This window comes from Ictidomys tridecemlineatus, chromosome 13 (genome assembly GCF_052094955.1).
Source record: "Ictidomys tridecemlineatus isolate mIctTri1 chromosome 13, mIctTri1.hap1, whole genome shotgun sequence".
Taxonomy (NCBI): Eukaryota; Metazoa; Chordata; class Mammalia; order Rodentia; family Sciuridae; genus Ictidomys; species Ictidomys tridecemlineatus.
The window spans coordinates 43811379-43822535 of NC_135489.1; the positions used below are offsets into that span (position 1 = coordinate 43811379).

At 38.0% G+C, this 11157-nt stretch overlaps 1 long non-coding RNA gene across 1 annotated transcript; it reads left to right on the forward strand.

Moving 5' to 3' along the window:
* Positions 1 to 1058: 1058 nt before the first annotated feature.
* Positions 1059 to 10710, forward strand: LOC144369832 (uncharacterized). The gene is made up of 2 exons (XR_013429625.1): positions 1059 to 1158; positions 6003 to 10710. It is a non-coding gene; the product is annotated as an uncharacterized LOC144369832 (long non-coding RNA).
* Positions 10711 to 11157: the final 447 nt, after the last annotated feature.

An 11157-nucleotide genomic window follows, 5' to 3' on the forward strand; every position in this document is an offset into this window, starting at 1 on the left:
CCCTGTCTCAAATAAATAGATAGATAGATAGATAGATAGATAGATAGATAGATAGATAGATAGGGCTGGGGATGTGGCTCAGTGGTTAAGCATCCCTGGATTCAAGTCCTGGTTAAAACAAACAAACAAACAAACAAACAAAAAACCCCAAACCCAAAGATATCTATGAAAGGGAGATATAGTTCTGTATTAACTTATTTTATGTCTGACCAAATTGTGCTGTTTTATTGTAATTAATCTTAGGTCCAATTTAGTCATAGTTACTTGTAGACCATATTTACCTACTTCTAGATAGATTGGAGATAGGTAAAAAGAGATATAAAGAGGATAGTGATTTTTCAGAGGCCTATACTTAGTCTCCAAATCTCTGGTAGCAAGGAAAATTTTCATTTACTATCATTTTGGGGCCCATGAATTCTTCTGAAATGGTCCTGTGGTGCTCCATGGAGGGTTGGGAACACATTTAGTTCATCTGGTGAGCACAACTGAAGATGAAAGTCATATCCTTACATATTCCATTTTAAATAGCATGACTAGAATTTTGTGTTTTGAGGGAACTCTCAGGCACATTTATATTGATGTGCAAATGAAATATATAAATATATATATATATATATATATTCTTTCTTTCTTTAGATTTATTTATACATGTAATAGTGCATCTAAAAATAGTGTATTAAAATAGTATAAACTAAATACTTACCGCCACTTTCCAACACTGGCTTTGCTACATTTTATTATATTTTTAATTATCTCAATAGGTATTGCAAAAGTATTAAAGAGTTCTGACCCAGGTCACATAACAATAGATGCTGACTACTCCCAAGTTCTGGACCATCAGGCCAGTGGTTTTGAAGGGGTCATCTGAGAACTGGCTTTGTAACTCTTGGCTGATTCCCATTTCCAGCCAGTAGGAACTGTTGGGGAGACATAAGAGAAGAGTTGGATATAGAAGAAATTTTAGAGCAATTGAGTATCTCAGTCTATTTGGACTGCTACAACAAAACACCATAACTTAGGTGACTTTATTAACAATAGAAATTTATTTCTCACAGTTCTGGAGGCTTGGAAGTCCAAAATCAAGGAACAGATCTGATGAAGGCCTGCTTCCTGGTTCTTAGATGATGTGTTCCTGCTGTGTTCTAAGTTGGTGGGTAGGTGAGTGATCCCTGTCTCTAGACTCTTTTTAAAGGGCATTAATCCCATTCATGAAGGGTCTGTGTCCATGGCCTAATTACTTCCTAAAGCCTCACTTTTTACTTATCACTTATCACCTTGGGGGTTAGGATTTCAACATTTGAATTCGGGGAACACAAACCATTCAGTGTTTGGAAAGTATTTTGTAATTCTTAAGGAGGAGTAGGAAGAAGTGTTTATTTCATTTCATGCCTAGGACAAGATACTTCACCATGACTGGTATTGGTTTCTTGCTTTGACAAAAAGGGGGCCTATTTGTTCCTAATTATGGGACCACCTGCACACTCAGGATTTGTGCAGCAACTAATGCCTGAGGGTTTCTCTGGAACCTGTGTGGGCTGCAAGAGAGGGAAAAATCATGTGAGACTGTCAAAGACCCTGCCATAAAGGTCCAGCTGAGGGATGAGGAGGTCTTTTTATTTTATTTTTTTAAATTTGTTCTAATTAATGATATGTGACAGCAGAATGCATTTTGATTCATTGTACACAAATGGAGCACAACTTTTCATTTCTCTGGTTGTACACAATGTAAAGTCGTACCATATGTGAGTCATACACATACCTAGGGTGATGATATCCATCTCATTCCACCATCCTGCCCCATGCTCCCCTCTCCACCTCTCCCTCCCCTTTACCCAAAGTTCTGGATGAGGGGGTCTTGGCAGGAAGATGCTGGAGGAGTAGAACTAGATGGCAGAGACTGTGGGAGGAAGGTATCACCTCCAGGAATCACAGGGAAGGGGTTCCTACTGCCCCAGAACCCACTGAAGAGCCCACGAGAGAATGAGTCAGCTATTGACGTCTTTCAGTTTAACATCCATTGCTGCTCTTACCCCCTCTGCATTCCCACTCCCCTCAGCTGGAGTTTCCCTGAGCATGAAGAGAAACAGGGCACAGTGCTAATTGAGCCAGTCGATTTTCATCATGCACATCTTGGCCGCTGTACATGTTCACCTGAACCAGCCTAGCTTCAAGTTGTAAGAAAACTCAATTTTAAATACAGTTGGAGAATTTGGCAGGTATCAGGGATTGAGCATAATATGAATGAGAATAGTCAGAGTAAATTGTATTATCTAAAAATATCCAGAAAAACTGTGGAACCTGCCTTGATTTTTATCAACAACGTGGGAAAACTGATTTAAAGGACTGCAGGAAACAAATAGACTATCAGTCCTATTTGCTCAATAGTTTTGCTCAACAATTATTATTAAAAAATTTTTTTTTGTATTTGTAGATGGACAGAATGCCTTTATTTTATTTGTTATTTTTTATGTGGTGCTAAGGATGGAACCCAGTGCCTCATGCATGCTAGGCAAGTGCTTTGCCACTGAGCTACAGCCCTAGCCCAACAATTAATTATTTTAATCCATTAATACATTTTTTAAAGGAAAAGGGAGCTTGAAAAATCAAATAATGATAATCATGTCAAACTCTTAAACTTTGTAAGTTTAAGGTATTGTAAGTCTGACAAATGGTCACACATTATTAGAGAACATGTAATGAAGGTAATTTGATAACATGCTCCTGAAAAGTCTCATTTTAGGTAATGGGTTACATTCTCTCAGGTTAGAACTTTCAAACCAAATGATAAGTGAATGTTTCTGCAACATCAGTTGGGCTACTTTAGCCATATTTGTGTCATGTGAAGTTTAACAAAATACTCTTTCTTCTCTAAAAAAGCACCTTGACCTTTGGGGCCTATATAACTCAGAGAAATAAAGCCATAATCTTCCAACTGGATGGAGACTGGAGCATTAGGGTTTTTATTGAGAAAGGGAAATGAAGTCAAATGAGGGGGAAATGTTTTTTTTTTGTAGTTTTTAGATGGGAATATTAAAAAATTAAGCCCATGTCCAGACAACTAGAGAATTCACATGGCTTTTGGAGTCACTCAAGTAAGGCTATTTGCATTATTTTGACTCCTGTTTTCTACTGAGATTTCTAACTCATAAATGTATCTGTTTATAAAATGTGTAGATGGGAAATGAAGGGTTTTATTTTGAAATATTATTGAAATTGAAACAAAAACCCCCATAATTGGTAATGTTGTATTATTCATATTTTATGATATGTTCCCCCATTTTATTCTGGGAAACTTAAAGGGGCCAAAGAGACTAACCCATTCTCCTACATGTTAATGTAAAAACTAGGTTCATTTAACAAGTCATATTATTAAAATCTTCTGACCAGCTTAAATATTAAATACATAAAGACAAGTGACATAGGTGGCTTCTCCTCTTCCTGGTTGTGCTAGTGGGTTTTACAAACTGTCTAGGGTCATCCCTTGATTTCTTTGTTCCTACCATATTCATAGTGTTGACATTTTCTTCTTTTCTATGTTTTAGAGTTAGAATAAAAGGAACAGCAAATCCTCTTTGGTGAGAGGGATTCAGTGATGGGTATAAAAGAGGCTAGACAACTCTTACACTCTCCTAGAAAACCACTTGTTAAATGAACAGATGAACCCATGCCTAAGGCCCAGTATAGAGGCATGTTGTACTGGGTCTTCTACCAATGATGGATCTTGTGGCTTTCATTACCATCAATTTCTTCTCTGCAAGTTGCTTTGTTTAACATACTAGGAAATGGGGAGAAATCTTTTTTTAAATTTATGTTTATATTAGTGCATTATAGTTTTATGTAATTCTGGTGTTCATTCTGACATATTCATGAGTGCATAAAAAAACCAAAATAACAATTCAAATCCACTTTCTTCTTGCTACCCTCACCTAGTCCTTTACCTCTGGTCTGTTGGTCTTCCTTCTATTATCTTTTTAACTGATGCATTATAATTATATATACAAATGGAATTCATTAAGTTATGTTTATACATGAACATAGCATAATTTGGTCAATTTTATCCTTTAGTTCCTGAGGAAGAAAATCTTTCTTTTTTTCTTATTTTGGTACCAGGGATTGAACCCCTGGATACTTAACCACTGAGTCACATCCCCAGCCCTGTTTTATATTTTTTTAGAGAATAGGATCTTGCTGAGTTGGTGAGGGCCTTGATAAATTGCTGATGCTGGTTTTGAACTTGTGATCCTCCCGCCTCAGCCTCCCTAGCTGCTGGGATTATTAATGTGTGCCATGATGCCCTGGTCTTTTTTTTTTTTTAATATTGAAAGTGATTATTTACTTCATAGATAACTTCTGAATTAATATAAAGAAATAACAACAATTTGTATATATACTAATTTGAAATAGTTTCACTAAGCACCAAGTAGAACAGTTTCCAGTATTTCCACCAAAACACTTTTATCACTGAAAGCTTGTGGGGGAATCTTGCTATTTTAAAATGAACTGATATTTGGGGGCATAATTCTCCCTTTTGGTAATGTTTTCCTCTTTTCTAAAATAATTGAAATCTAGATTTTAAGAATTCTGCTGTCATATATAAATAAAGAAAACAGAAAATAGAAAAAAGACTGAATGACAAGAAGGTTCAGAAGGGAAGAAGACTTTAATGCTAATTTGCCTAGGATTATTTTTATTATAAAAAGGTGATTGATGATAAAAAGATATAATATTTGATAACTCATAAGAAACTTGTCTTTCCAGATACCAGGATATAGTGATCCCTGTTTTTAATTTTTTAAAACTTTTATTGTTAAATTTTTCCCTTTTGAAATAATGCTCCTTTGCATGTAGTTTTAGGATAGGACATCCTACTAGGAATCTTGACCTTTTAATGTGTGTCTAATTATTCAAAAATTTCTAAAGGCTTTGTAGGATTACATGGAGTAAAAGCTTATACTTATATTTTTATTTTAAAATATTTTAATTTTTGCTTTTGATTTTGACATAGTTTCATAATTACAAAGACCTTGCAATCATGATACAAACAATTGCTGTATATAATTCACTTAAATCCTCCAGATTTTTATACTATATCACATTTTCTCTACCCTGTTCCCATTCTCCCTGTGTATGATGTATATATACACACAAGTATGTATTTTTAAATTCATACTTTTAAGACTTTATTTATTTTAGGGAAGGAAAAGTTTATTTGGGGCTCATGGTTTCAGAGGTCTCAGTTCATAGAGGGCTGGCTCCATAGCTCTGGGCCGCAGGTGAAGCAGAATATCATGTGGAGATAGGAAAGCAGTTCAGGAAATGACAATCAGGAAACAGAGAGTTTGAACTTTTTTCTGAAGAGTAAGTTGCACATGTGATGTTGCTCTGCCCTTTAATGCTTCAATGTGCAAATCCTAAAGCAGGACATTTTCTTATAGTGCAGTCATCAAAATCAGAATGCTAGCATTGATAAAATACTATTATCTAATGTACCTTATTCAAAATTTTGCTAATTTTCCCAAGAATGTTCTTTATAGCTGGAAAAGAATCCCAGGTGATGCATTTCGTTTGACTGTCAAGTCTCTTTAGTTCTCCTTCAATCTGCAACAGTTCCCAGTCTGCCTTTGTCATGACCTTGACATTTTTTGAAGAGTACAAATCAGTTATTTTGTAGAATGTCTCTCAATTTGGGTTTGCTTATATATTTTTCAGAGTATAAAATATTCACTATGAGGGAGTTAGAAAATTCTTGTTGCTCTAGAAACGCGTAACTTCAAAATTGATTGACTTATATGAGTTCAAATATGCGACACACTAAAGGGATTTAATCTCTGAAATTATACGTATGGTTCCTGAGCCATTGGTTCATATGTGTGCATTCTTCAGATTCTGTACATTTTGTTCTTAAATAAAAATAATAAATGGCCAAAGTCATGATCTGAAAAATTTATAACTAATTTTTAGTAAGCATTACTAATGGAATTTTTTTTCTTTTTCCTGTTTAGGTTATTTGTCTCACTTTGTCTTGAGCAATAGAATGGAGTGAAAAGTTGCCTCTGGAAGGTTCAGGAGAGGTTTAATAGATAATTGAGCTAGTTTACTGAAAAAGTTCACAGAGATGTGCTATCGACCAAAGACCTTTTTTGAGTGATGACCGGCCCATTGCTAACCAGGGATTCTTTGTCTTCTTATTGCAAAACTTTCTTCTTTTCCTCAGTTGCATCTATGTTTTGGTGACTTTATCATATTCATGCATATTGGGTAAATATGACTGTCCTCACATAACATTGTAGGGTTCCCGCCCCTTTTAATCATAAGTTTAAATTTTGGATTGAAGTGCAGTGAGGGCTTGAGAGATTGACATCCTTTCTCCTCTCCTGCAGTAAATAAACTGAAGCATGACGACTACTTCAGGAATCACACGAGAGGCTTTTATTTTAGATCCGAGGAGAGGGCTCTTGGGTAGCACCATATATGGTTATTGTTAGGATAACATGTAAGCAAAAATCTCTTTCCTACTGAGATTAAATGTTACCCACCTAGGACATGAGAAGTTGACTCCCCCCGCCATCTATTTTAGAAAAGCAAAAAGATATCATGCTAAATAACTTTAAGAAAGCATAAATAGTGAGTGACATTCCTGCCCCAGATGGCATTGATTTTAGCAGAACTGTCCACTCGACATAAGGAGCATTTTGTGCTGAAGCATCCGCAGGTCTGTGTCTCTATAACCATCAATTCCCTCTTTTCCAAGATTTTCTCTGTAACAGCAAACAGTTAGTGCAAGAATTATTGAATAACTGTCTTAGAAAACCATTGTTGCCCTTTTCACCATTAAAAAAAATGTGACTGGTCACTTAAAATACTGTACTTCTGATTAAAAAAAAACAATAACCTATTGTACAAACCTTTCTTTTGGATTTATTGTTCTTCTCCAGTGAAGCAATTAATATTAGGATTCTTTTAATTGGGCCCAAACCTTGCAATGTTTTTCTTCCAGAAAAAAAATCAATGTAAAAAAACTCCTTTGTTCTCCTGTTAATTGCTACCCCCTGCCTGCCAGAGGTAACTAAATTATTATTATTGTTATTGTTGTTTTTTGGTGGCAGGTTTTGAACAACAGGAGGTTAGTTTGCCACTTACTTCTCGCCACCTAGTGTCATCCAAAATGCTCTTGCTGAATCAACTTTTTGAGCTCTCAACTTTGTTTGCAGTCGTCTCACCTCTGTTGCTGATCTGTCAGGCCTAGGGATTCGGCTTTGTTGCACCAACGCACACTTCAAAGATGTTTCAGAATTCGCACTTCAAAATTAAAATCTACATTTTCTTTTCAGCGACTGAGCCATGAAACAGAATCACATGGGATAAGGAAGTGGTAGAGTAGAACAGAAAAAAACTACAACATAGAAGCAAGGACTTCCCAGGGAATTAACTTTCTCAAATATGTGTTTCCCAGAGCTCAGGAAACACTAATTCCTGTGTTGTTGGTATTGTTTCTTTGTTCTACTCTGCCACTTCCTTATCCCACAAGATTCCATTTCACGCCTCAGTCACCAAGTAAGAAAAATGTATATTTTGGGTTAGATTTTAACTTTAAGCACATTTTTTTGAAGGGAGACCCCGGTATTAAAAATGCTCACACTTGGGGTCTCAGCTGGAAGCTAGCAAGTGTGAGTTGAAGGACTCCCTCCCATCAGAAATAACTATGTGTGTGGAGATAGAGACAATGGCTCCCTCCTCAAGCCATAGATCCTTTAACGAGAGTCCTTTAGGGACCAATGGAACCCCAGCGTCTGAAAGGGCTGATGTCTAATATGGAAGGTTCAGAACAATTGCCCAATGACAAGGCTGTTATAATGGGACGGATCAGTCCTACCGCTGTGCTGGTGGGTGGCTGATCAAAATAATTCCATATGGTTTCTTCTTATTAGAGGGCTTTCTTTTCCAGTCATTCTTCTTAGATGATATTGTTCACTCTCCATTCTGAGAGGCACTTACTAATGTGCTGAACCATCATGGAATAAGAACTGTGTAAGAGTAGGGAGAGGAGGGTACCCTTATGAGAGTCACCCCAACTCAGAGATGGCTGGGCGATGGGTTGGCTCTTGTCAGCTCAGGGCCTTTGTACACAAGACTGACACCATGGGCTCAGGATGCTGGCTCCAGGGATTTTTCTTCTCAAACATTCCCAGTATGGTGACTTCCTCTTTTTCTCCTTTCCCAGGTGGGAAGAGAACATTTTCTTATTTCTGAGATAATAAAAACCCATTTTGCAAATGTGCATTTGCAACTTTCTCCTTGGATTTAAGGGAGTTGATTTCTCCCACCCCCAAGTGAAGTAAGTGCTTAAATATTTTCCTTATGGATCCTGGGAAAAGACTTTTTCCATGAGTTAAGGAGAAAATAGGCTCTCTGAGTATAAGTGGAAGAATTCAGTGGGCCTGGGAGGAGCAGGGAATGATAAAAATAAACATTTAAAATGATCTTCGTCAACATGTTTTATAATTTCACTTAGCAGACAGTAAAAAATTAACAACTCTTAATCTACCTGGAATTTTGGTAGACAGCATTGGGAGAAGATGGACCTTCCAAAGCCACCTGGGAGCCAGACACATCCCTAGTGACACATTTGGAATTTTTAATCATACTTAAAACTCTTTGTTCAGATAGAACACACCCTAATTTAGCCCCTAGAAAATGGTAAATCCTGTACTAGGGTTGAGGTGCACAATGAGCAGTAAAATTCTCTTCCTCATGGAGTTCAGCGCTGAGCACAAGGCATAAATACATGAAACAATACTGACAACAATAAGGTCTATAAAGAGCAAAGAAATAGTGCAGAGCTGGGGTGATTTATCTTCATGAAGTGCGGGGGCAATTAAGGAAATTTTTTTTAGAAGTGATAATGCCTGACTCTGGTTTGAAAGATGCTTAGAATTTTGACAGATGAATAAGAGATAGGCAGAGTCATTTGAGTGGAAGAGACATGGAAAGGAAGAGAGGTCTGTCCAACTCTCTAGCTTGCACTCCTCTGCTGGCTTCCCTTGGGATCTTTGAGGGACTTGGGGGAAAAAGACTTTTCAAGGTTCCTGGGACCTTGTGCATCTGCTTCCTGGATCTGGAAGTCTGGAGATTTCAAGGGGAAAAGTGAGTTCTAGATTCTCCAGAAGATTCTTGGAAGAGCAAGTGTGGAAAGTGGTTCTTGGAATTCTGTTTTGCTCCGGCAGGTCCATTTTTAGTCTCCAACGTTGCTGCTCTTCGAGTGGCATTGTGTGCTGACCTCTGCTGCTCTTTTGCTGCTGGGAAGATGTCTGGTGGTCAGAGTTGGAACAAGCCTGACAAGTCCAGGAGAAAAGCTGGCTTCCATGCAGAGGGCTATAGGAATCCAAGCTCTCACACTTTTGGAGAGAGAAGAAGGAAGAAACCCCAGCATTCCTGTTTGCTCTTTGACAATGTCTGTATGCTCCTGGTCCACCTGGGAAGGTTATCTGGTGCTGCCAATGGCTTTCAATGGATTTCAGTTGGGGCATTCAGAGAGTTCAGGAAGAGCCAGCCCTAGAAGAAAGGCTCTTCCAGTCATAGGATTCTTTGTGACTCTGTATTGTGACAGTATTTGGTTGACTCAGTTGGTCTTACCTTGGTGAGATGGTCAGCAGATGTTGACTAAGAAGTCACTGAGGATCCCTAAGGGTCCTGTTGCTGGGTTCAAGGTCACATAGATGTGAATCTGTGGAAAGTGACAGTGTGGCTGGGCAGGCAGCTGAGATAGAACATTCCGTTTCCAAAAGTATTTCAAAGACAGGATTTTAGTCCTTCTGAAGATAGGTTTCCATAGCTCACAGCAACTTCATATTAGGTGGTTCTATCCCTGGGGCTTACGTCTTATTGGCCTATGCAATGCATTCTCCTTTTACAATTAAAGACAGATCCCATATGTGCTTCTTTCTATCAGGCAACGAGAACTACGTAACTGAGGATATTTTGTACTTTACCTCAGCCACCAGGAAGCTCAGAGGTAAAGATTCTAATCGAATCCATCATTCTAATTTATCTTTCTGTTGTAAGACTCATACTACCTTATCCTTTATGACATCCTTCCATTGTATATTATAAGGAATTTAGAATTCATTATAGAAATAAGTAAGGGTATAACAAATAAATCCGTGCAATTAAACCATACATTTCATTGTCTAATGAAATATACGTTGGAAACTCTTTTTTGTATTAAGCATAAATTGAAGTTCTGACTGTGTTTATTCATTTGGAAGTATTATTGACAGAAAAGTACTCTGGATCTGTCTGGATCCTTCTGGAATGCCCATGTGGGTAGTTCTCCTGTTCAACCCCCCTAGATTCACTTGCTCATCTCCAGACACTCCTCAGCTCCCCTAAGCACTCATGTATATGTGTCTGGGTAACCATAACTGTCATTAGTTTATGTATTTCATAGAACACAGAAATTTAGAGCTGGAAGGAATATAATCACCCAAATCCCATTTAGCTAAAACGATGGATGGGCATTTTGAAACCACTAAAAGATTACGACAGAAGTTGGCGTGCTGTAGGTTATTGCATGGGCTCAATGGGACTCTCTTCAAAATGTGTAGGCTGGGCCTAAGAGACGCTGGGTGGGTTTGTGTTGTTGTTCCTTGAATGGCAAACTGAAACTTGGCTTTGGGACTTTCTTCTTAAAAATAAATTTTCATCTGGTTATTTGTTTCTGGTTTCTATTTATACATGTCTAATTTCCCTTCTGGAAGGGATGGTCTTTGAGGACAGGGGCCTATGTCTTGGTATTCTTTCTGTCTTTGGCACCAGGTCTTGGAATACAACGAGCACACAGTTAAAGTTGGCCGAGTAGATGACTGAATGGCATACTGTGTCATTGCTGGACTGGGCATTCATTGGTGGAAGGTCCTTCCTTTGTCATTTCTTTCCTGCCTCGTAAGATGCACTGCCCACAGAGACTCCATGAACAGCGGTTGGCAAAAGCAAACGATACAGGCAAAGCAGTGAGCACAATACCTGACCTTAGGAGGTTGGCAAGTTGTCACGGCCACCATCTCTACAAATCAATAGCTGCTCAGGCAAGGCCAGGCTTGGAGGAAAGAGTGAAAGGATGTGGAGATAAAGAATCAGAAAGACTTGGTGAAGTGTTGG